Source organism: Mustela nivalis (genome assembly GCF_964662115.1).
Source record: "Mustela nivalis genome assembly, chromosome: 9".
Taxonomy (NCBI): Eukaryota; Metazoa; Chordata; class Mammalia; order Carnivora; family Mustelidae; genus Mustela; species Mustela nivalis.
In genome coordinates this window covers 10,839,873-10,865,588 of record NC_139028.1, presented here as the reverse complement: position 1 = coordinate 10,865,588, position 25,716 = coordinate 10,839,873, and the positions used below count along the sequence as shown (strand labels likewise).

General features: G+C 40.7%; 1 protein-coding gene and 1 long non-coding RNA gene across 14 annotated transcripts in view; one reads left to right on the top strand and one right to left on the bottom strand.

Moving 5' to 3' along the window:
- The window catches only part of GRIA4 (glutamate ionotropic receptor AMPA type subunit 4), a 379,592-nt gene that overhangs the window by 345,817 nt on the left and 8,059 nt on the right, over positions 1 to 25,716 (bottom strand). The gene's annotated exons all lie outside the window — the stretch shown is intronic.
- On the top strand, positions 1,240 to 25,716 carry LOC309840425. Of its 5 annotated transcripts, XR_014298586.1 has the most exons (5): positions 1,240 to 1,407; positions 5,516 to 5,636; positions 9,787 to 9,891; positions 15,063 to 15,251; positions 16,307 to 16,325. It is a non-coding gene; the product is annotated as an uncharacterized lncRNA (long non-coding RNA). The 5 variants fall into 5 exon arrangements; XR_014298584.1 differs by lacking the exons at positions 15,063 to 15,251; positions 16,307 to 16,325 and adding an exon at positions 23,769 to 25,716; XR_014298585.1 differs by lacking the exon at positions 15,063 to 15,251 and having other exon boundaries at positions 16,307 to 16,626.

Here is a 25,716-nt window from a genome sequence, read left to right as displayed (position 1 = left end):
GTCACTGCCTTCAAAACAAACCTCAGGAATCACTTCTCCTCATTCTCTTTTCCTGCTCTTGAAGTAGGTGAGGTAGTTTTAAAACCTGGTTCTCAGTAAAGTCCTTTGGAAATGTGTATGTGCAGAGCTCTTCACACAGTTACTTCCACTGTCTGATACAAGCATATCGCTGACTCAGTTAAAGGGTGGCAGGAACAGCTGCATCTAACGCACTGTGTTTCCATCCTACGGCCGCCATTACTGCGAGCATTACTACGACGGTACTAGGACAAGGATGACTCCCGCTGCTACACCAGAGGAAACCAGGAAAGGAGGAGCACCTAGGACATTAGCCCCTCAGTAAAGCATGGCAGCATATCTTAAAAATCCCTGAACAAATCCTCAGAATCAAAACAGAAGAGACAAGAGCTTTCTAACCAGGGAAGTAACTGCTTAGATGTGCTGGCTGTCGAAAGAGGCCAACTTTTCTAAAGGGAAGAGTTTGTCAAGGATCCTGTAGGATCTTGGCTTTTTCATGTTCCTCCTCGACATGGGTATAACTGCCCTGAATGCTGACCACCATATTTTCAGAAAGCAAGAAGGAGACAATACGGTGACTATGGCAAACATATTGCACATGACATGACATATATCCAAAACAAAAATCAGAGGAAGAAAGAGAAGATGTCATACTTCCATTCAAACAAATTACCTGAATAGTTATAGAATGTGAGGCTCTACATCAGAACTAGACATGAGACACTAAGCCAGAAGTGGCTTATTCAACAAAGTCATGTAAACTTAGTATGTCCAATAGGAAGCCTACCTCAACACCTACGACATACAGTCTTGATTAATTTAGACACATCTTGAGTTTTCTGGATTTTTTGTTTTTTTATTTTTTACTGGAATACTGGAGTTGGGGATAAAAAGGCACAAAGGGCTGCTGGGGCCATACAATTTTGCATAAAAACTGAGAAGCTGACAGTATATACTAGCTAAACACCTTTGAGGCTTCACATGAGTCAAGATTTAGGTTCCACTTAAGAACCAAGGTCACCCTTTAACCTTCCAAGGATGTTAGAAGGGCCCCAACTACATGGACCCAAGTCACTCACTTGAATGTTTAACGGAGATAGAGCATACAAGGTTGTTTAATGAATAACGGGTTTCCATCAAGAGCGACAGGTGACAGTTTAACACAGCTGTGCTCTCAGCCTACCTGCTGCTACCCCTCCTCCTTCACATGTGGGGCTCTGTGAAAGCACAAAGGTCAGAAAGAGCTGTTCTCTGTCTTGAAATAAAGAAACTACAGGCAGCACTGCTTGGTGGCTGAGTAACACAACATGGGCTGGAGAACTTTTTCCTGCCACAAGGTACTGAAGGATGGACAGGTGACTAACTTGACATGGGCTGGAATTCAAACAGGTGAGTGACATCAGCACAGGGCCCTCAGGAATCGCATGACCCAAGTGGGAGTGACACAGAACGGTATTCTACGGCTGCTCCTGTGTTCATGAGACATGATCGATCTTGCTGTACTCAAGGATTCTTTGGAGATTAAAAAAAGAAAAAAAAAATCAGAGATGTCTTACCTGCCAAGTCTGTTGCCATTTAAATGCTCTCTATACTAGTCTTAGCTAAGTCATTAAGCAGGAAAATTCTTCTCAATTTTCTGCTCAAGTAACTGCTATAATGAACATCAGTGACCAGACTGAGCTGGAAAGTAACATCAGAATGGAGAATAATAGCTAAGGTGAGTTGAGAGAAAAAAGGCTAATATCACAGAATAATTTAGGTTAAATTGCTAGATCTAAATTCTATAACTCTCAGGTAGAAAGTTAATATAGTCACTAATTTCAGAACTGTATTAAACACAGGGAATAATTATGCTTATATCACTTACTCATTAAATGCTAATAAAGTTCTAGACTTAAATGATAAGTCAAAGTTCTATTTTATTCTACTTTTACTTTTGTCAATGTTTTCATGACAGGTATTGGATAAATACTCTTGTAAACTCCGCAAGTGTTTATTAAAAACTTGTAAGGCAATGCTTCATGAATCTAAACACAGTGATTTGACATAAAAATAATAATTAGGATAAGAATAATGTCATAAACATGCTCTGTTTGAAGCTTTCAAACATCAATGTAATCTAATTTATTTTTACATGTTAAGTGAAAACTAAAAATTAAGCAAATGTAATGTAATTTTAAGAAATATATTACAAAGAAAGCAAAACAAAATGAAAATACTTAGCTATCACTAGTCATCTATCTAATTGAGAAAACGTTAATATACATTGTGATGGAAAGGGCATCAGCACACACTACGGAGAGCCATGGATGTCTACACAGAAAGCAATTTCACGGTATATACTGAGAACCTTTACAGTATGCTGCTCCAACAGTATGGAGGTTTCTCAAAAAATTAGAAACAGAAATACCACGCAATCTAGTAAATTCTACTAGGTATTTACCCAAAGGAAACAAAAACACTAATTTGAAAAGATATATGCACTCTTATCTTTATTGCAGGATTATTTACAATAGCGAGGATACTTCAGCACCCTATGTGTCCACCACCTGATGAATCGATAAGATGTGTGTGTGTGTGTGTATATATATGATGGATTATTATTCAGTCATAAGAAGAATGAGATCTTGCCATTTGCAGCAACATGGATGGACCTAGAAGGTATTCTGTTACGTGAAATAAGTCAGAGAAAGACAAATGCCATATGGTTTCACTTGTATATGGAATCCAAAGAAGCAAAACAAATGAAACAAGCAAAAAGCAGAAACAGACCCATAAATACAGAGAATGAACTGATGGTTACTAGAGGGAAAGGAGGTTGGAGGATGAGTAAAATGGGTGAGAGGGGGTAGCAGGCACAGGCTTCCAGTTGTGGAGGGAGTAAGTCGTGGGGATGAAAGACACAGCACAGGGAGTGTGGTCGATGGTACTGTAACAGCGCTGCATGGTGACAGATGGCAGCTACACTGGTCGTGAGCACAGCAGAGCGTGCCAAATTACTATGCTGTTTGCCTGAAACTAATGTGACATTGTGCATCAACACTACTTCAATACAAATAATAATAATAATAATAATAAATATGCATGCTCCTTCATCAGTAATTTTTCTTCTAAAAACATACCCAAAGGAAATAAGTAGAAATATGGTCAAAGTGTTACTTATAATTATTAAGCATAAACTAAATTTTTTTAGAAGATATTATTTATTTATTTGACAGGCAGAGATCACAAGCAGGCAGAAAGGCAGGCAGAGAGAGAGGAAGGGAAGCAGGCTCCCTGGTGAGCAGAGAGCCCTATTCGGGGCTCAATCCCAGGACCCTGGGATCATGATCTGAGCCAAAGGCAGACGCTTAACCTACTAAGCCACCCAGGTACCCCATAAACTAAATTATTATGTGATCATTAAAATAGTATTTTTGAATAATATTTATTAGGATAATGCCTAAAATAAAAGTTAATCCTAAATAACACAATAAATATTATAAATATTTTTAAAATAAGAAAAGCCAGTATGTACATTTTTATCAATTGCTAATAGGATTACTGTAATTTTAATTGTTTTGTTTGTTATAACTGTAGTTTTCAAATTGCCTGCTACAGGCACATTACCGTGATAATTAAAAAGATTTGTCAAAACAAAGCAACTAGTATAAACGTGTTGCTAAGGACTTTACAGAATACAAGGAAAATATAATTTTTTCTCATTTTTGTGGGTTTGAAATTGTTATGAAACACCCAACTTCTTAAGTCAGAGAATGTCTTCTCTTTACTTTCCTTTTGTGAATGTTAGGGAAACATCTATATCAGACTCTTGGTCAGAAATAAATCCCAGATTATTTCTGAAAAGCTAAAATGTAGTTATTAATATAAATGTTGATGCTCTATAATCACTTATGGCAATAATTCTAATGATTTTTTTTAAAAAGAATTCATTTATTTATTTGAGAGAGTAAAAAAAGACAGAGATAGTGACAGAGAGCATAAGCAGGGAGCAGAGGGAGAAGCAGACTTCCGCTGAGCAGAGAGCCCGATGCGGGGCTCCATCCCAGGACCCTGGGACCATGACCTGAGTCAAAGGCAGACACGTGATTTTTTTTTTTTTTTTAATTTCCACAAAATGCCAAACATTTTTAATACTCATAGTACCTGGTAATAGAATTTAGCAAGTGATGGCACCTGTCGCATGACATGTAAGTAGTATGAGTTAAAGACCTATTTAGCCAGAGCGCTTCCGTCCGGTTAAACAATAACTTTGTTGTTTAAAACTTAAAACTGTCCCTGCCCCCCTGCCCCAAGGGGACTTACTTAAAAACAAGTCCTAGAAACCAGTCCCAGGTAACAAAGCCCAAATACAAGGGTGGGTCAGGCCAGATGGAGACATCCGATCAGTGGGGGGACGCATACTGTCTCCCTAGATACCAAGGAGTATGGGCCCCACCCTCTGGGCCCCCTTTTGGGTACCAATTCTGACCAAGGTGATAGGCTGGTTCAAATATCTACTAAGGTAAATTGTAATTCAATTGGTCACTTATGTGTGACCTAACATGACTGTGCAGCTTTCTCTGTTATAATTTCACTGGCCACCTGTGCATGGCCAGGCCCAACCGCATGGCCTTTGCCCTTAAAAGCTAGTCTGTGAAGCAGAGAGGGGTCGCCCTCTCTGTAAGAGGCGCGGACCCGAATGTTCGGTTTGATTCTTGATGCTTGGTGCGAAATAAAGCTTTGCTTGACCTTCGCTTTGTATCAGTCTCCCTCCTTTAATCACAGACCCATTATTGGGGGACCTAACATGGGGACCTAGGAAAAGGGCACTCGTTTTCGTTTTCGCATTTAAGTGAAAATTAAGATGCAGTCTAGAAATGGAAGGTTATGTAGAAAACATCATCTTGAATGCTTTCTTCAAACTCTATGATCCTCTGCTCTCTTTGTATTAGCAAGGTTACTACAGAACCATCCAAGTTTGGCCTCAGATTAAAGAGACTAGATTCAAAGCCCTGGCTGTATCAGAAGGGCACGCTGTGAATTTAAGAGAGCCCTTTCCCTTTTTTGGTGACAGGAACTACCTGATTCATAAGTATCTTTCAGTTTACCAGCCCGTGATGAGCAAGGCTATAGTTTAAATACAAATAATAATACGATGGCATTAACATTGCAAATTAAAAATGGTGTAGTATGATTTTGAAGTAAAACATTATACTGAATGTTGGGGAGGTCCTCAACTTGCCTAAGGTAAGACTCTTTGAATTGACTATCACAAATGCTGTAAAGCCCAGAAGAGACTGAGGCTACCCACCCCACAGGAGGCGCAGGACCCTGGTGCTGAGATCCTTGTGGGGCCGAAGGCCTGGGTGCCTGTCACATCTACTGCTCAAACATGACCTTGAGTGTCCCTCATCCATGAAACTGCTTCAACTGAGTTTTGAAAACATATTCTGTACTTGTTCAGGGACGTATCCCCTTAGTAAATGTTTTATCCCCTAACTTTTTTCTTCCAAAGCGCAGTCGGTGGACTTAATGAACGCACGTGCACTGGATTCAGGAGCAAGAGCAGAAGGAAGCCGCATTAGGACTGCCGGAGCCCAAACTCTCCCTCTTCCCCACGGAGTTAATGTCATGGAGTAAGTAGGCCCTTTCCAAGTAAAAGGGGGCTAAGACGTACTTCCTGCTTTATTTACGGGGATTTCTTTGATTCTCGCTGGTTTACTGTTTTCAGAGAAAATCCTCACATTTTAGTGCAATACTGAGTATTTAGTAAACACTCACTGATTAACTACTAGGTGCACTATGCCGATATGCAAACTGAGAACAGGGAACAGAAAGGACATATGGACCACTTCACTAATAAACAAGGTAAAAGGAGATCGAAAAGGGAAAGGAACAATGAAAAGTCAAGAAAAGTCAGAGAAAGAGAAGGGAGTGAGTTTTAATAACCCACTGAAAGACAGAAAGACAGGTAAAGAGAGAAAGCGATCCCTCACGCGGGCAGAAGTACAGAGAAAGGCGCACGTGAACTTGAGATCCAACGGAGGAGAAAGTGTGAAGTCAGAGAGCAGCGAAGAGACTCTGAAGCACTCGAGTAACGAAGTAGGAGTGATGTTTAGTGGAAAGACAGGCTAAATGAGCAGATGCTACTTAGAAAGGGGAACAAATGATATGCACCAAGAAAATATAAAGGAAAAACCCATTCTCTAGGGTGCAGATTCCTGAAAAACTATGATAATAGCAGTACTCTGAACTTATACCATATATGTTTTAAAATGACTCTGTGCTATTTATGGAATAAAATAGTATGATTTAGAGCAACAGGTGTTTGGCCGATTCTGGGTAGCTGCAGACACAGTCTGTGGTGGGGGGTGGGTGTGGACAGCCCCTGGCCCTGAGCCCTCAGGGATGTCCCTGACAGCATGGTCTCTCTGCTGCCTTTGGTGTCCTGTCAATCACCACCAGTGCTTCCATTCCTGTTCCGATGCAAGCCTCAGCAGCGCTTTGGGGGAAGAGCTTCACGCTCCCACTCCGGCATAATGACTGACTATTCGAGTTCTTCCAGAAACAAGCAACCTGTATCATTTACCAGGTGACTCAGTGAAATGAGTTCAAACTTACGTGACACCTCAGTAGCAAAAATACCAGGGTAAGCATTCAGAATCTCAGACCGCCCTTTGAATTGCAACTAGTATTTCATTGGTGACGAGACATCTTCTTTCATGATCATTCTCATATGGGTTAGCTTTTTTTTTTCTCTTTTTTTAGATATTACTTATTTGAGAGAGCGAGAGTTGGGGAACAGGCAGAGAGAGAGAGGGAGAAGCAGACTTCCTGCTGAGCAGGGAGCCCAACTCAGGACTCAATCCCAGGACCCCAAGCATGACCTGAGTGGAAGGAAGATGCTTAAACAACTGAGCCACCCAGGTGCCCCATCATATGGATTAGGTTTTAAGAATCGTCATGTTCAAACAGCATTTTTTTAAACCTACCTTATAGAATAACAGTATGCTATAATGACTGTCAAATACAAGTTATCAAAGTATCTACTAGGAACTTTTCTGTCCTTAGGAACCAGCAAGCAGCAGGATCCACCACCGTCTATGCATGTGTATTCCTCCTCGCACATTTAATACTTCATGTAGGCAGAGCATCTATCTGGCTTTTCTTTGAATCCTTGATAGTGCCTAAGACAGTATGATGCACTGGAGAGACCTTCAGTAAACATTATAAATCATGGTGTTAACAAACACAAATGCTTTTTGACATGATTCACATCACATAATATGCACAAAATCCAGAGATTCCTAGTCCCCAGAGAAATTCAATTCAATTTAAAAGAATTACTTTTAAAATAGAAATTTTAATAAAATGTTATATAATACTGTTGCAAGCAAAAGGATTGTTTAAAGGTGAGAGACATAGCATTTTATTTTTAATATCATAAAATGCACTAAAATTAATTATGTATTTCCTTTTCTAGTGTTAAGGGCCACAAAGCTTCTATTTATACCTCATACCATTAAGATGATCTAGTTTCATGAGAAATATTTTCAAATGGTTGGTGATATTCTCCACAATATTGTGGAGTACAAATATCAAAATTAAACTGCATTTTGTAGAGTTTTAATCTTAAAAATGTTCTATATTCTTTTCTGTCTCTGTACTTAAGATTTTAGAGTAAAAAACAACAACAACAACACAGCATCATTATATAGTAAATACAGGTTGAGGCTGTTGTCCTATGATAACCAACTGAAAAGTCAAGAAACTGAACGAGTGTGTGGTCAGATCCAAACATCACAGGGAGGGGAATTGGATGGTGTCGCGGTCATGACAGATAGGGCACTGATTCAATTCTAGACAAGTACACTTGAACCTGAGCTTCTTGGTGGTTTACTTGGAACAAATCACTGTTGAGAGATACTGTCATCCTGTGTCATTGTTTTAAGATTTCTCTTTAAAAAGAGTTCATGGATTAAATAAGCATCCTTTTCGAAGGCATATATTTACAATGACATTTTCACAACAGCACGGAAGCATCACCATATGGCGCGTACTAAATGAGACTAGGCTTTGCGGACTATGGGTTGGGTTAAGCCTGAGGATGCTAGGAAAAGGGGAGGGGGAAAGGCTTTGCCATGCCAGCTATGACAGTGTACAGGGACCTAATCACTATATCCAAGGGGAAGGATGAACATAGAGGAGGTTTTGATTTGGTACAGGTGTGGGGGGGGGCGGGGAAAGAAAGTAAATGAGACTCTGAATAAAAACTTGCGTGGAAGTCGAAAAGAGGCTGATCCTGAAAAAAAGGAAAAATGGCAAAGTATTCTTGAGGGATAAAATGAAAAGAGCAAGCAATTATATGGGAAACAGTAAATTATACTATCCACATGTCCACAGATTGTGTTCCTTGTTGCCTTAAAATGTCCATTTCATGAACATTCCTGTCTTTAATTAATGCGAACATCTTATACTACTAGACACTCCACGAGGGGGACTGCTTAATAACTGAACTGAAGACGGTGAGAATGTTTATGTAAATAGGGTTCGTTTACTGGGACAGCTAGGTTGCAAGTAAAACTGTGAGAATTAGTTTGAAAGTCTTCAAAGGCCAGGCCAAAATCTCCCCGTGGCCACTGACATGGCTTCCTGTGCATGACGGTGAGGTCAATGCCACATGCAGCCAGGCAGGGGACGCGGCGCAGCCTCCGCTCTGGACGCTAACGATCTGTGAAATGGCATGAAGCCAAGACAAGACTCATCCCTGCGATTCCCATGGAAATTTTAAAATGTTCCTCATAGTATTTTCCTTTGTCAAAAATGTAATTTCCACAATTTCTATTTTAATTTCACCTAGCCTTTCTTCCTAAAGTAAAACCAATGAAATTTTTAATGTATGTTCTCGCACTTGACACTTATTGTGGGGCTATCATTTATCAGCTCTATGACAGGTCTTTATAATGCCTTTCCCCTTCAAATCCGGCTTTTGCTTCCAAGTCAAAAACTGTATATTTATACTAAACTTTCTTTGCATGATTATAATTCAAATACTGACATTTTATTTTACTTTTAAGCTATTAGTTTCCTAGGCAGAGGTTAATTCCCCCAGTTCTAATTTGGACTCCAAAGAAAATTAAGGATAATTTATTTTCTAAGTCCTGGTATCATTATTTTAGATAATATTTAAATATAAGAGTCCTATATCTGATTGTGGATCTTTAAGAAAAAGATGCTAACCGCAGTTTTAACTGTCAATATAGTTGTGAGAAGCTCTGCATATCAATTAATTTCTCAGTGCCTATGAATACCTATACCTATCTAATCTATATATCTATCTATTTATCTATATACAGATTTTTTTTTTAAATAGAGTGAGCATGAATGGGGGAAGGGGCAGAGGGAGAGGGAGAGGGACAGAGAGAATCTCCAACAGACCCCACGCCCAGCCCTACAGAGCCCTACGTGGGGTTTGATCCCACGATCCTGAGATTATTACCTGAGTTGAAATCAAGAGTTAGACACAACTGACTGAGCCACCCAGGTGCCCCTATGCCTCATTTCTGAAACACTGTGAAGTACTACACATATATGTGGTCTTACTATCATAGGTATGTAGACAAAGTTTTCTCCTCTTGTCAAGGTCCACCCCAAAAGTACATGCCCAAAAATCATTTAATAAAATACCAGTGCAAGCTCTATAGATTGTACCTTCTAGTGAATTTTCAAAAGCTTTTCTGACCTTCTCCCATACCTAGAATATAACTGACCATGTTTTCTTTTCAGAATCATGCAGTCTGTCCAAAAGAAAATATCCTACATATTATGTGATAAGCCACAGGGGAAACCAAGGAAATTTGGGGGCTGTTAGAATCAGAGATACTAAACAGAGTAAGTCTTAAGCATGTGTAAGTAGTCCTTGGTGAAAGGGGGACAACAGCATATGGAGTCTGGGCTCAGAAGGTTAGGATGTGAGCCCACCTCCTAACTGAGGGGCCCTGGGCAGGCAGCAAAGCTGTCACGGCCACGGTTGGGTTGATGCACGTGTAGGCTCTACACCAGGCACCCTGCAGGCAACATCTCCTTCAAGACTCACAGCGGGCCCTTCAGGTTCCTACTACGGTCCCTGTTTGCAGATCAGGAAATGGAGGCTCAGAGGAGTCTGGAAACCTGCCTGAGGTCATGATGTCTAGGAAGTGGCAGAAACTATTTTCAAGAGTACTAAGTACCAAACTATAAAACCTCTAAGAAATGGCAATATTGTCAGTAAAAAAGAGAAAGAAAAGAAAAGAAAAAAAAGCACATTCCTTTTTAAGAAAAGGAATCTTGAGTTTAAAGGTCATTTTCAAACAGAAATCCATAAAATGGATTGTAAAGTTCCTATATTTAGACTGCACACATTAAAACTAACGTCCTTTAGTCATTACGGGCACCCATGCGACCATTATTTCCCATGATATAGAAAAGAGAACATGGACCCCACAGGAGAACCACCGCAAGGAGCTGAGGTATTGCAGAGATTGCCTGAGCACGTGATCTGTGAGCAGAAAAGTCTACCCCCACAAGTCAAGGACATTTCAGTTCGCACTTCGCACCCTTATCTGAATCATATGCCATGATGTGTGTTTTTCATGGGGCCTGAGAAACTACTCTTTGTTTGTTCTTTTTTCTCAAACTTGTTAAAGTTTTATGGACCAAACAGACACAGTTTGTATCTTTCTTCTCATGTTGTTGATCTTCCTTGGAAATCCTGATTTTTTTTAATGCTAACTGGATACATTTCAACAATCTTGTTTACGGCTTTGACTCTTACCTACACACCGGTAATTCTGAAACCCGTATCTTTAGCCCAGATCTTTCTACAGCTACTTGAATATTCAACTCCACACAGAAGTCCTCCATCAGACAGAAATTTCTAACTCAATTAGATCCAAAATGAATGCATAAAATTGCTCTGGGTCTCTCATTCCGCCCGCATTTCATATGCTACTTATTAGCAACACCTTCCAACCTCTTCTCAGTCATGATCCCGAAGCCCCTTTTCCTTCACCACCTTTAACCACTGGTCTGCCACCTGGTGCCCAGGAGGCTGAGTGAAAAAACAGTATTATTTCAGGGATAACTGTGGTTACACTAATCCTCAGAGGACTTAAACACTTTACATAATGTATTTTAATGCATTGCTTTATCTGTTTCTAATTAAAGGCAAGGTAAGGTTCCCCCCCACCCCTTGATTTATAATTTAGAATCCTGAAACTCAGTGTAGTGGATGAACCTTTTGAAAATTCACATAGTTTTTGAGCAACACAGTGGGAACCAAACCCAGAGCCTAAGGAAGCTCTCCCTATGTGATGGAAAGATTCAAGTGCTTCTTTTCTTTTCTTTTTTAAGATTTTATGTATTTGACAGAAAGAGAGAGCTCACAAGTCGGCAGAGAGGTAGGCAGAGAGAAAGGGGGAAGCAGGCTCCCCGCTGAGCAGAGAGCTCGATGTGGGGCTCGATCCCAGGACCCTGAGATCATGACCTGAGCCGAAGGCAGAGGCTTAACCCACTGTGCCACCCAGGTGCCCCGAAACACGTGGGAAGAAGCTGGAAAGAGGTTCAAAGCAGTGCTCTGGTCTCTGAAACTGAGTGTAAGTGAAAGAGCAGAGGCTGGAGAGTGAGAGGTAGAAACAGACATGTCTGGTGAAGATCTTCTGAGAAGAGAAGATGGAACGTCAGTTAAAACTACAGACTCAGTGCGGGCTGATGACTGATGGGCGAGCCTTTAATTCGGTTCATTCTACATTTTTGGATCTACCTTCTTGATCCTCTCAGTTGATGCTGCGTGCCCAAACCTGAGTGCCAGTCCTGGCATTCCCCTTCCAGTAACACCAGTCCCCCGCACAAACCTTCCCTGTTCAGATTCTTGTCTCAGCTCCTAAAGTCCTGAATTTATAAGGTCCCCCCACCCCATCTCCACTCAGCAAGAGGCTGTCCTGTGCCATCCCGTACTCCTGCAGCTTAGCCTGTGCCCACTCTCTTCAACCCTGTTTTACGCCCTCTCCTCTTCTTCCTCATTCCTTTTATGACAAGATTAAATTCCACCTTACTAAGGTTACTGTTTATAAAGTCTGGTCTCTCCTGATAGTCCTTCCTCGGCAATTATGCTGTACACAGCTCCTTCTAATGTAACGCCTACTTATCCCCTTGTTTCATATTAAGTTACTTCTGCCTTTCCAGAAGATTATCAGGTTTTTACGGTCCAATATCACATCTAATATTTCTTTCCAATAATATGTGTGGCACAGTGGAGGAGGAAAGACAGGTGTCAAAAAACATTCCATTAAGGTGACAATTGGACACTTACAAAGCTGCATATTAACAAGGGCAGAATGACGCAGCAGCAAACACATACAGATGCGGAAGGAACATAGAAGGTCGCCGCGATGAGTGGCTGTGCTGAGACAATATGGGTGAGACAATATGGCTCAGAGGCTGGCGGGCTTTTAAAGATCATATGTATTTATTTATTTGAGAGAGGGAGGGAGAGAGAGAGAGCACGTGCACACACATGAGCTGCGGGAGGGCAGAAGGAGAGAGAAAATCCCAAGCAGACTCCCACTTAGCATGAAGCCGGATGCGGGGCTCCATCCCACGACCCTGAGATCATGACCTGAGCCGAAATCAGATGCTTAACCGACGGAGACCCCTAGGCACCCCAACAGATTCATAGGTTTTGAGTATACCTGCAGTAGACAAAGATTTGGTTTTATTCTTTCCACACAAATTTAAGCCTCTAAGTAAATCGATCCAATTTTACTTCATTAATCAAGTAAGTCTGCATAAGACAGCCCTTTTCTTCCGTCTACTGTCCTGGCCCTGTAAGAGTTGTGGGAACTGTCCTGACCCATGAGGAGAGAAAAGAGGAAATGCCTTTTGAGGGACATTATACATACACCACGGGCTGCAGGGCTCCCTTGTAATTGTAGCCTTTGTCACACTGCCTTCAGATTGTAAGTGGTCATCACTGGACACACTCCTTAGAGGCTCAGAGGCCTGTGTCCCCCGAGTGAATATTCCTTAGCACACCAGACACCTGAAAACTGCCTCTGAAACAGAGGAGAAGTGAGGACTGTAGTGGGTCCAGCACTGTGCAGAGCAGGAGGTGGGGCAGAAGGAGAATGCACTGCCATGGCTTGGATCAGACTTCTCAGTGGAGGCCTGAGACAGCACTGTCTGTGGGCAGCATCGGGCTCTGTCAGTGGTCTGAAGCAGTCCTTGGGGGGCACGTGAACTCAGAAGGAGGGTGCAGAGCCACTTGCACGGCTGTCCATTCTCACCTGGAGACTCTCATTCCAGGACTCTTAGCCTCTACCTCCCGGACACAATGTGCTTTAATGAGCAAGAATCCTTACAATCCTTGACCAGTCACCTACTCATATGGAAAAGTCCATAAAAAAACTGTTTTCATTTTTTTAATAGACCCCCACTTACTAATTTAGAGTCTGCCCTAATTCCTTAAATGGGTGCCCAAAATATTGAATTAAAATGCTAATATCTAACTGTCAATTAAAAAGCGCTCCATTCTCTGAATATAACACTGCATGTCAAGTATACAGGAATTAAAATTAAAAAAAAAAATAAGCTGTATCTTGATGATCTGTAATATACAGGATTGTAGAACCACTACATTGCACACCTGAAACCAAGATAATATTGTGCATTAATTACACTGAAATTAATATTTAAAAAAATAATAAAATAAAAAAAAGTTACTCCACGGGTGCCTGGCTCAGTCAGTTAAGTGCCTTTGGCTCAGGTCATGATCTCAGGGTCCTGGGACTGAACCCCAAGTCAGGCTCCCTGATGAGCAGGGAGCCTGCTTCTCCCTCTCGCTTTGCTCCTCCCATCCCTTGTGCTCTGTCTGTCTCAAAAAAAATAAATAAAATCTTAAAAGAAAAAAAAAATCTGGGTAAAGAATGAATCATTGTTCCTAGGTTAATGGTTCAGGTCTATTAAATGGTTAATGAAATATTTATTGAATTAACCACATGCAAATACACAAAAAGAAATGAAAAGAACCAGATAAAAATGTTTAAAAAGACTTATTTTTTTTGGGGGGGGGGGGAGACTGGCTGGCTCAGCTGGTTGAACATCTGTGCAGGTCATGATCCCAGGACCCTGGGGTCCAGCTCCCTCCTCAGCATACAGTCTGCTTCTCCCCCTCCTTCTGCTCCTCCTCCTGCTCAGGCTCTCTTTCTCTCTCTCAAATAAATATATAAATAAAATCTTTAAAAAAATCCCTTCATTCTCATACATTCAGTGGGTATCAGTATAGCACTTTTATGTGCCAGGGATTGTGCCATAAGCCAACCACTATGGCTTTGTGCACAAATCCAATGGCATTTCAGGTCTCAGGACCTCACATTCTAGAGGGAGAATGATTATGTAACAGAGCAAGGTAAGCCCAGTGGAGCCTAATAAGGTAGTCAGAAAGGACTGACCTGAGAAAGTGACTAGATATCTGAGCCATCAGTTCCCACATGTAGCTACTGTCCTTTCTGTGGAATTGAGCATATTATATGCAAGTCTAATATAAGTTTCATATTTCAATTAGTAACGAAACATGCTCGTAGTGACCAACTGTTCCCTTGATTCTTTCAAATGACTTAAGTTGATACTTCTAATTAATTAATGGAAGCTGATATTTTCATCTAAAAATAATCAAAGAGTGTAAACAAAGAGGTTAAACACAGCAACTGTTAAGTGGACTTGATATTCTGACAACAAGGACTGTATTGGCTAAAATGTCTACAGAGCTCCCTGGATTGTCTGCCCATTTAGACAGAGCAAGGCAAACTCAAGACTTGGTGGAAAGACAGCTACATTTTCTTCTGTTTCGATATTATTAGCCAGAGAAGCATAAATGTATACTTCTTGTAAACATGTAGAAAACTCGGGAAAATAAGTTAAAAATAATAACTGTATACTAACATCAAAGAAAAATAATCATTATATTTCGGTATTGTCTCCTTCAATGTCTTCTGCACATGGTGGTTCTCATGGAATTGGAATCACAGAGAGTGTCTGCGCTTCCCTGACCGCACACACCAAAAGTCTCTAAATCATGCTGTTCAGTAGTTTCGCCGTCTTCTGCCTCACAGACAGCACTCTGGCCACGAACAGATGACCTAATAGCACAAGACTCTTACAGACACCGACTGAAAAACTTCCCCTTGAAATAAAACAAAGCAAAAAATGTGAGGAAGGTAAAGACATTGTTGTTCTGAAAATAAAAAATAAAAACATTTTAGTGACACTTGTCTCTGAATAAAATACCCACACTTGGGTTTCTAATCTGTGATTTTATCACTTCTGTAAAATGAGGCTTATTTGCACAGTCATGTATGTTTTCATGATGTATAATCATGATCAGATTTTGTGACGACAACAAGCAACAAATGCTAAGGGCCTGCGTTTATTATATATGCATACAGATTTTAATGTATATGCTGTACGTATACAGAACAAGACAGAAAGTCATTTACAAAGTTGTTCTGAAATAGTGTGTGATTTTGCTGTATTTTATTTTCAAAAAAGAAATAAAATCTTTAAAGTAGTATTGGGCAAAAATATATACCGGAACGTTTATTATTCATTACTTTGAAGGCAATGAAAAAAACCATTACCTTACAAAGTATACGTGTTATTGTTTCCCTATGTTTTTCCTTTGTTAAGCTCTGTGTGTCTATCTGTATGCATATATGCTGTCCATACATACACGCGTGATGGCACTTGTACTAATTATTACTTTAGTCTTAAAATCGTTCAACTCACTAATTTTTTAGTTTTTAATTTTTTAGGTTTATTTATTTATTTTGGGGGGGGTAGGAGGAGGGGCAGAGAGGAAGGGAGGGAGAGAGTCTGAAGCAGACTCCCTGGTGAATGCAGAGCCTGACTCGAGACTCAATCCCACACCCCCAAGATCATGATATGAACCCAAACCAAGAGTCAGATGCTTGACCTGAGCCACCCAGGCACCTCTCAACTCACTTTTTAAAAGCCAGTTCTTACTACTCTGCACTATGGGACTGAGTGGCAAGTTCCAGTTTTAGTAGAGATGGTTATCTGAGCCAACTGAACGAAATAAACCTGTACCAAGAGCCATAACAAAAGAAGAGTAGTAACAAGGGGAGTAGTTGGAGATTTAATCTGGAATGGGATATGCAGTGCTCCATCAGTAACTATGATGATCTTTAAGGAGACAGAATTGCATTTACACATATCATAAATGATGTTTATTTATTCATTTTTCTCTTCCCAGAAACCCCAGCTCTTTTCCAACCTGCCTATTATCATAAAAGACTCGGTTTGCAGTCTGAAGAAACATGTTTGAGATGTTAAGCTGAATATTTTTTTTGCTGGAAGTAACAGTTCTCAATGGAAAACAGTGAGCAGAATTACATACAATAATGGGTTCTACGAATGGCAAGTCAAGTAGCAATACAGTATTTCCTGTCTAGGAAATGGTTTCTTAGTGTGTTGGGTGTGAGAAAGGAACCACGTTTTGCTATATACAAGAATGATTAACAGTGCCTCTAGAATTCTTTCTAAAACATAAATATAATTATGCCATAAACTGCTTAAAATGCTTCTTGCTGTCTTCTCACCCTCATTCTAGCTCCCCAGGCAACTGCAAGGCTCGTCCCTGCTTTGCAGAGCTAACTGCATCCTCTCTTAATCTCCCACTCTACAGAGCCCCTCACCTGCATTTTTGCCTCCACTTCCCCTTCGTTACTACTCCCCAGAGATGTCCATACACCTCTACACTTTTTCCCAGGATGCTCTTTTGTCCGCCCGGAATATTTTGGTCTCTCTTTACAACATGACAGAATCTCATGCATCCTTCAAGGCCCACGTGGATTATCCCATAATTTCTGAATCTTCCTGCAAGGCCTCTGTGCTGGGGAGGATGAAAGGAAAGAGGAAGGGAACAAGGAAGAGGTTAGGGTAAAAACAGTGATTTCCATGTCATTCCTTGATTAGAACTTCCAAATATCTGCAGAGTCTGGAGAGTATACTCCTCTAGGACAAACATGGAACCTAGCTCACCCTCGCTATCAGCCAGAACCGGGAGATCTGTGCTCTTCTACACAACTGATGATTTTAAGAAATCATTCAGCTAGTTCCAGCAATTCCACAAATAAGTAATTAATACAGGTTGAGGACATTTTTTTTTACATCTGACTAGAATACTTTTTTTTCCTTCCTATTATAACCCTGGCTCTTGTGTAAGAAAACAAAATAACACAAAGAAAGAAAACGGAAAAAAAAAAAAAAAAAAAGGCAGAGAGGGTCTCTACTTACATAGAGAAGAATTCCTGAACTTAGAACTACTAGCTCAAGTCAGACAGACGACTCTCATAACTGACATTCCGCCTTAAACAGTCTGCCTGGACTTCAATTAATTTAACCATTTCTCAACTAAAGATCACTAAGTAATAATGCTTTAATGAGCATTTGCATAACTAGAGATTTTCCTATATTCATGAATTCAAAATATTAACAACTCTAATTTTTATTTACTTATCAACTACTACTATTATTTTTAGAGAGGGACAGAGGAAAAGAGAAGAGAGGATTTTAAGTCGGCTCCAGCTCAGTACAGAGCCCAGGACGGAGCTCAATCTCGTGACCCTGAGATGGTGACCCAAGCCAAAACCAAGAACCAGATGCTTAACCAACTGAACCATCCAGGCACCCTCATTTAGTATTTCTCAAAATACATTATAGAGAGGCTGATTTATAGCAATTTATGTGGAAAAAAAAAAAGCAGACTTTTAAGTTTTGACCATGAACTTATTAACACAAACAGACTAATGTTGTATCAGACTAAAACCCAAAGAATTTGGGTTCTATATCTATATATATTTTATACGTAGAATGTCTAAGAAACTGAAATTAATATTCTCTCTTAGCTCATGTTAGATCAAGATCATGGATTCCAAAAATGTAGAGTTTAGTTCTGGACAGATCATAACAGGAGTATGGGGCTAATTCAAGCCAATATATTTTAATGAAATTTTGATAAACCCAAAGGCTATTTAGAATGTCAGAATTTAGATGTTAAAGGTCTTAGAAATCAAGTTATATAAGGAAATGATATTTAGCTTAGGAAAAGTAGTACAAAGGGGACATGTGATAAGCTGTTTAAAAATGTGAAGGGTTTGAGTCACACAGAGAAGCTAGACTTGTGTTTTGTTATTCAATTCTGGCTAAGAATTCATTGTGACAAATATGCAAAGAAGAAATAAGCTCCTGGGACATCTGGGTGGCTCAGTCAGTTGAGCGTCTACCTTCATCTTAGGTCATGATCTCAGGGTCCTGGGACTGAGTCCTGCATAGTCCTTCTCCCTCTGTCCTTCCCCCCAACCATGCTCTCACTCGCTCTCTCTGTCTCTCTCAAATGAATAATTTAAAAAATATATATAAAAAGAAGAAGAAGAAGAAGAAGAAGAAGAAGAAGAAGAAGAAGAAGAAGAAGAAGAAAGAAAGATGCTCCTCCTTCTCTCTCCTTCCTCTTACATTCCATCAGCAAACAATTACTGAGTTGGGAATAGAAATGTTCCAGGCACTGTGACTGGCCCTAGGAGCAGAGGAATCGCAAGCTATCATCCTTGTTCTCAAGGAACCTGAAGTCTACTGGAATTGAGAGACCATCTACCTACCCACCTATCTAGCTACCTACCCACTTGGTATAAATCTTTTCCCAAAGCATACACAAAATACAGAAAGTACTAAACAGGAAATCTGAGTATTCAAGCAAAAGCTGACCAACATCAATACTGGATGGGACATCAGGCATCAACTAGGTTTTTAAATTTATAGCTCCTGTGTTTTTATGCTCCTCTCCTAAAATAATATGCATAGTCTTACAAGGTATATTTACCTCACACATGTTTATACCATATCTAATATAACCCTATCATATATTATTTATATGATATATATGATTTCAGGAAAATCAAGGATATAAAAACAAAGCAAAACGTTTCAAGTGGGGAGTCCTATAACTGAACAGTAAAAATGGAATTGAGCTCCCTGGTTAACAGAGGAAAAGGACAAAGAGTTCGACTTACAAGTTTTCCATTAAGAAAGGAAGAAGCATGGATGTTTCTCAGAAGCAAAAGAATCTCTTAATTTCAAAAATCTCTGGAGCAGAGGAGTGGTGAAATACCTTTCAGTCTTATCTGGGAAAGACTGTGTACATAGCTGAAAATTAAATAATTTAACCAAGGATAGACTAGTTTCGAAGAGGGAGGGAGCAGGGTTAGGGCAACTAGCAAACTGTGAAATTTACTACTGAAGGTGCAGTGGAGATAATGAAGAACTGGCAGGAACAGCATCATGCAGTTGACTTCAGCCTTCCATTTTCACAAGTTTTCTGGTTTCATAAACTTGAAGAAGTGCAAACAAGCAGCCAGTGTCTGAACAGATGGGATTCTCCTGAGTGTGCTTACTAGCTAACCTGGCTTCCCAAACGGGCTTTCTTGTACTTTGAAAGTGGATTGTATCAGCATTTTCTAGTGAGTTTGTGAGCAGACACCACATGGTATAAGCACCTCGGAGTTCCCGTCTACCATAGACACATTTATCAAAGTGAAATCTGACCAGCCCAATGTATGCTAATTTGCATTAACAGTCCCACTTTCCTCCTTATAGAACTGATTTTCTCCCTCACTTATCCCATCCCATACTTAGGTCTAATGGAAACAAATAGAAAAATAACAACAACAACACACGCTTATGATAAGGAAAATACGTAACAATTGTTTTGGATCTACTACCTCATTGCCTTCACATTCTCTCCTTGATTTTTTTCTAAAATAACATATAAAATAGTCTTAGCTTTCTGAAGGATGCCCGAAAGTTGAGCAACGGGAAAATTCATCACATATTGCTCACCCATTGAATCAAAGACATTTATTGACTTACTTTGTGCCAGGCACTGGGAAAGTTTATGAGGATGTATCACTTAAAGCAGAGGAAGCCCTTGGTTTTGGGAGTTGATCTTCAAGCAGGGAATATAGATGATAAATAAGTAAACAAGTAGAAATAATAATTACAGATTGTGATCAAAGCAAAGATGATCCTAGGGTTGGTAATGCAAGGCAGAGTAGCTAGAATTTGGGAAGGAAAGGGTTTACTCCAGAGGTTGATCAGGAAGGTTTCTCTGGTGCGGTGATTTTAACTTGAGTCCCGAAGGTTCAGAACAAGCCAGTGAAGCAAATAATTGCATAGGAAGAGTCTCCCCATCCCCCCCCACCACCAAAAAAAGGAACACAAGTATAAGACATAGAGAAAAGAAAGGGTTAAAGCAAGTTAAAGAATCAAAAAGAAGACCCAAGGGGCCTCCAGCACGGTAGACAAGGCAAAGAGGTGGGCAAGGGGCAGATGGTGCGGGAGCGTGCTAGACTCACAATCTTACTCTACGAGAATAAAATCCTTTGGAAGCTTCAAGAAAGGAAAAGACGGCCTCTGATTTTTAAGTTCTGAGGAGCTGCCCTGGCTCCAGTACATCGAGTGGTCAGAGGGAAGTACAGTCAAAGCAGGAGGATCATTCTGAAATCATGAGAAAAGGACCACCGACTACAGTAGAACGCTGGGACAGAAACAGAGAAGGTGAGAATATTGGTAACACATGGTGATGTCCTTCAGTCAGATGGTGAGTGACACACTTGAAGGGAAAAAAAGTAGGAAGTAAGAGGAGCAAGAAAGCAGGATGATAAAAATATCAAAGCTAGTGGTGTGACCCCCAGAGACGGACAGGAAAGGTAGGTAAGGAACAACAAACAGGAGAGCATGCAAAGAGAGAAAATGCAGGCCTCCTGCCCAAGCTCAGATTCAGTCCAGTCAGAGCAGGAGATTTGCACAAATGTATCTGCGCAAAGCAACTGTCAAAGAGTAATTCAGTCAAAGAAATAGTATCAAAAATAAATAAATGGAAGTTCCTAACAGACATAAGAAAAAAAATCCCCAAAGAGTTAAAAGTACCAGAAAAAATATGGGACAATATGTTTATACTTTTAAGATTAGGAATACCTTTTAAGTATAGCCAAAACCCCAGAAGCTGTAAAGAAAATAACTGAGATCTGACTACATATAAGTTTAAAATGTCTATATGATAAAATGCATCAGACACGGAGCTGGAAGCCAAAGGCACAGTAGAAAAATAGTCCTTAACGCGGACAACAAAGGGTTAATTTTTGCAGTACATAAAGTGCACCCACAAATGAAGAAGAAAATGTTGGCAAAGGAGGAGAACCCCAAAGAAGGACACAGATTTTCTAAATAGAAGACAATATTCTCCGCCTCACTATTAATAAGAAACATGCAAATGAAAGGAGCAATTAGGTATCATTTCTACCCATCAGGACAAGTGAAGATTCAAGAGACATAATGGCTTAGTGTTGGCAGATCATAGGGAAAGAATTATTCTCACATTTTGGTGGTTGTAAATTTAAGTAACAGTTTGTTTTTGAGGAGAAGAAATTGATAATATCTATTAAAAACAAAACCCCACATTATTTAATAGGGTAAATTTCATTACCAGGAATTGGTCCCATAGGAATGATCACACAGGTACATAAACAGTTCTTCTGCTGTTTTGTTTGTCATATCCGAAATGCGGGAACCACACAAATGTTGATCCAGAGGGTACGGAGTATGCTGATCATAGTGACTGCACAATGACGTATGACGTAGCAGTAGAAGAAAATGAGATGGCTCTGACATGCTGATTTGTTACGGTATGAGAGACAAACCATTAATAACATGCAAGCACAGAATGTTACCATTTTTTTTTAATGCCTTTATCTTTAGATATACATACATTAGCTTCGTATGTTTTCAGTACTCTTGTCTCCCTACCTGGGTCTATACTGTGATTATCTCTAAGGGGTAGGATTACAAAATACTTTGGCTTTTTAAGATTTCTGAGTTATCTGAAATTTTTACAAGTACATGCTCGTTCAAAAAAAGACAAAAATGGGAAAATCGGAAGAACACAAGGGCATAATATATTTGAAGTTACTGGTGAAAACCTGCTAATTTTAGAAGAAGCATATAAGCAACAAAGGTAAGCCAACACAACCTATAGCTGATTGTAAACTTTGTCCTGTATCTGGAGAAACATGGCTATTATTCAAGGAAAGCACTCAATGTCACATTTTCTTTCTTACCATTTATTTCTAAGATAACTCATTATTTGTGATCCTAGTAGTTTTATTAAGTCAGGGCTAAGTACTGGCACTAAGATGGCAGAGCAATTTTGACTTGGTTGATGTTCTTAAAAAACACAGTCAACACTGTGATTTTTGGAACCCCAAAATGAGTCAGAGAAAGCCTCTCCAGTTTGTGGGCCACACTGCAAATCGTACAGAAGAATCTGAGATGTCCAATGTGAAACGCAACACGGATCCACGGGGGTGCATCACAGTTGTTCCAGGAAAGAGGTAGCTTTGAGGAAAACATCTTTCTATTTAAAAAAAGAGCTGCCTGGCTGCTGTCACACTGTGGGCCGGGACACCATGCTCGCAAGCTGCTGTGTGTGAATGGCAGGCAAAACTGACTTCACTAACTAAAGGCCCGGATCCTTCACGTCAGGCAAATCTCCCTAACTACAGATCTTTTCTCTCTCTGCATGTAAAGTGATGATGATAATCACAATAACGCCGGCTTCTCAGAGTTGTGTTAGGCCTGAGGTAAATCCCAGGAGGGCCCGGCCCACCGTCCGCCCCTCCTGCAGTCACGACTCTCACCAGAGGAGGAAGGAGCGTCAACGGCCAGTTAGGCGGCAGCCACGCCAGATCTCGCCAACCGCCAACGGACAAGGAAAACCGGGGAATAACAACTGGACTTGCCCATCTGTAGGTCTGTGCTGACCTTCAAGAACACAGTGTTCCAGGAGTGGGGATAGTGAGGGAAAAGATAAATCATGACAAAAATAGGAACGGATACGGAATGCGTAGAACCTTGGGGAGTAAGAGAAGGAATAAAAATAATAGGAGGACAGCCTGAGAGGCAGAGGACCAAGCCAAGCATGTTTCCAGCCAGGACGCACTGATTATTTTCTATGTCAAGAGAGAAGCTAATGGAGATGGATTTTATGAAAAGATTCCTGGTTAGTTTCAAGGATATAATCCAACAGGCTTCTAAAATGATAAAGTAGGGAATGAAGTACTGTTTATTTCTAATTTACATGTAGGCTGTGGTCCTGGGCCTTTTTTTGTGACTGGGATTTACTGAGAAGCCTTCCAAAAGTTTAGACACACACACACTGCTTAAGAACACAAAATTTTTGTGCTTAATTAACTTTTGTGTTTAGTTAATTAATTATCAACCTCTTTAATACATCCATGAATAAATCCTCTCTCTGAATCACCCACAGACTCCAGATAAAGACACCCTCTCTTAGGACGTGAAAATACTTTTGAAAAATAGGAATTTCTATTTGTGTACATAAATTAAAACTAGCAATTCAATGAGAGGTAAAAAATATTCTTATGAAATAACTACAAAATATAGGTATTCAACACATGCGTTGCTTTCTCAAAATATAAACAGAAAATGTAACTCTTCCAAAGTTAGATCAGCTCAGAGATAAATGCTCCTATCACAGAAAATGTTAACACAACTAAATTACGTTCTAACTGCATTCTGTCTATTTCCCAAACACTTTTCTAATATTCATAAAATTCACATGTGTATATGTTATTTCCCTACAGATTTAGAAACTGAGGCTCAGAAGTGTTAAGTACCTTCCCCACTATCAGACTGCAAATTCAAGCCCATCTGGTTCAGAAGCCCGGAGAAGACTATCTCCCCACCTCTAAGAAAAACAGGGGAATACGCTAGACCCCTACATACAGAAGAGTATTATTAACGGAATCTACATGGAATTAATAAAGGCTGCTTTTTCAAAAAAATCTGGTCAAAAGACCACTGTAAAGAGAAAAAAGAAGCCTGATGTTAAAGATCAAGTATCCTCGCAATTCGTTATTTAAATTTTGCAGGCTTTGACAAGGCTTTTCACTATTTACTGGAAATGCTTTCTCACCTCTTGATGCCTGTGAAATTGTTCTTGTCTCATTTTCCTCAGAACTTCCTGACCCCTCGTCCTTCAGTCTCCTCTCTTTTGCTGCCCTTCGAAGTAAAGGTACTTCCTAGGACTTTGCACTCAGCATTTTTACCCCTCTCCGTCTCCTGGGTGGTCTCGCCACCTCCACGGCTGCAGGCACCCCCAAATGCCGGTCTTCCGTTCCCACTGAGCCCCGCAGCTGCACACGCACCTGCCCCGCTGTCTATGGCAGAGGCGGGCAGAGCTCCGTTCAGTGTCCCGTCACCCGTCACGTCCATACTTCCGACAAGCTCACCTCCTGCTTTCCAAGCTGCTTCCCCTCCTGCGGGGAACAGTCAACAGACACAGCCCCGAGTCATCTCCCCAAGTTAGAGATCAGAGAACTCATCTTGAATTCTAACCACACTTCCTTTCTCCTCACCCATAAAGATACCAACCCATCAGTTAATTCTTTTTTTTTTTTTTTAAGATTTTATTCCTTGTCAGAGAGAGAGAGTGAACAAGCAGGGGGAGCAGCAGAGGGAGAGGGAGAAGCAGGCTCCCTGCTGAGCAGGGCGCCCCGTGTGGGGCTAGATTCCAGGACCCTGGGATCATGACCTGAGCCGAAGAAAGACATTTAACCAGCTGAGCCCCCAGGTGTCCCCAACCCATCACTAAGTTCTGTCAACAGTTCTGTATTCTTGGATCTTTTCTCCCTCCTCAGGGCGTCTACTTTTCTTCAAGCCTGTACCATACTAAACTGTATGACTTCAAGATTCCACTGACTTGCCTTTTCCTGCCGCGTCCCCTTCCAATTCATTCTCCCTCCCACAACCAGCCTATTCTTTGTAAAATACAAATCTGATCCTGTATGTCACTGTTGTGTTTTATGTCACTGATGGGCCCCCTTTTCATTCAGAAGAGTCTCCTTCCAGCAGCAACAAGGTCCTCCGTGGGTCCACAGCCCGTCCCCTCTCCTTCTCTCCTTCCCCTCGCACTGGGTGCTAGAGCCAGCCAGACCGAACCCTCTTCAGGGGCTCAAATACACCTGGCTCTCCCACACCTTAGGGCCGCATCCTGTGCTGCTCCCAGCCGGCTGGCCTCCCTTTCCTTCTTCCTTCTCGAATGACTCAATGAGATCCTTAACAGCCTGATCCGCGGACACCTCACCTGGGATGCCAGGCCACGTCTGGCACTGTTCCCACGGCCATCTCTGCCCCAGCTCTCTGTTCCTCTGTCCGAGCACTTTGCCTCATTGCCACTGGACTAACGGACTCGTCTGTCTTTTCCACTGGGCTATCAGCTCCTTGAGGGCAGCAACTGTCCCTACAGGCTCTCCTACCCTTGCTCCTAGCACAGGGTCTTAAATGCACTTGCCCTTGATAAACAGGTCTAATGAATACATAGTTACATTCATTATCTAATCTAGTGAATGGATGGAAAAATTCATTACATAATATGACTTCAGCCTTTGCTGTATCACTCACTGTCATATGATTAATGAATAAATTGCCCAGAAGTGTCTTGCCCTATTTTCTTCAAAACAGTGCAAGTAAATTAGAGAAAAAGATAAATGGTGATTCTCTTCACTTTCTTTCTTTTTTTTTTTTTAAAGA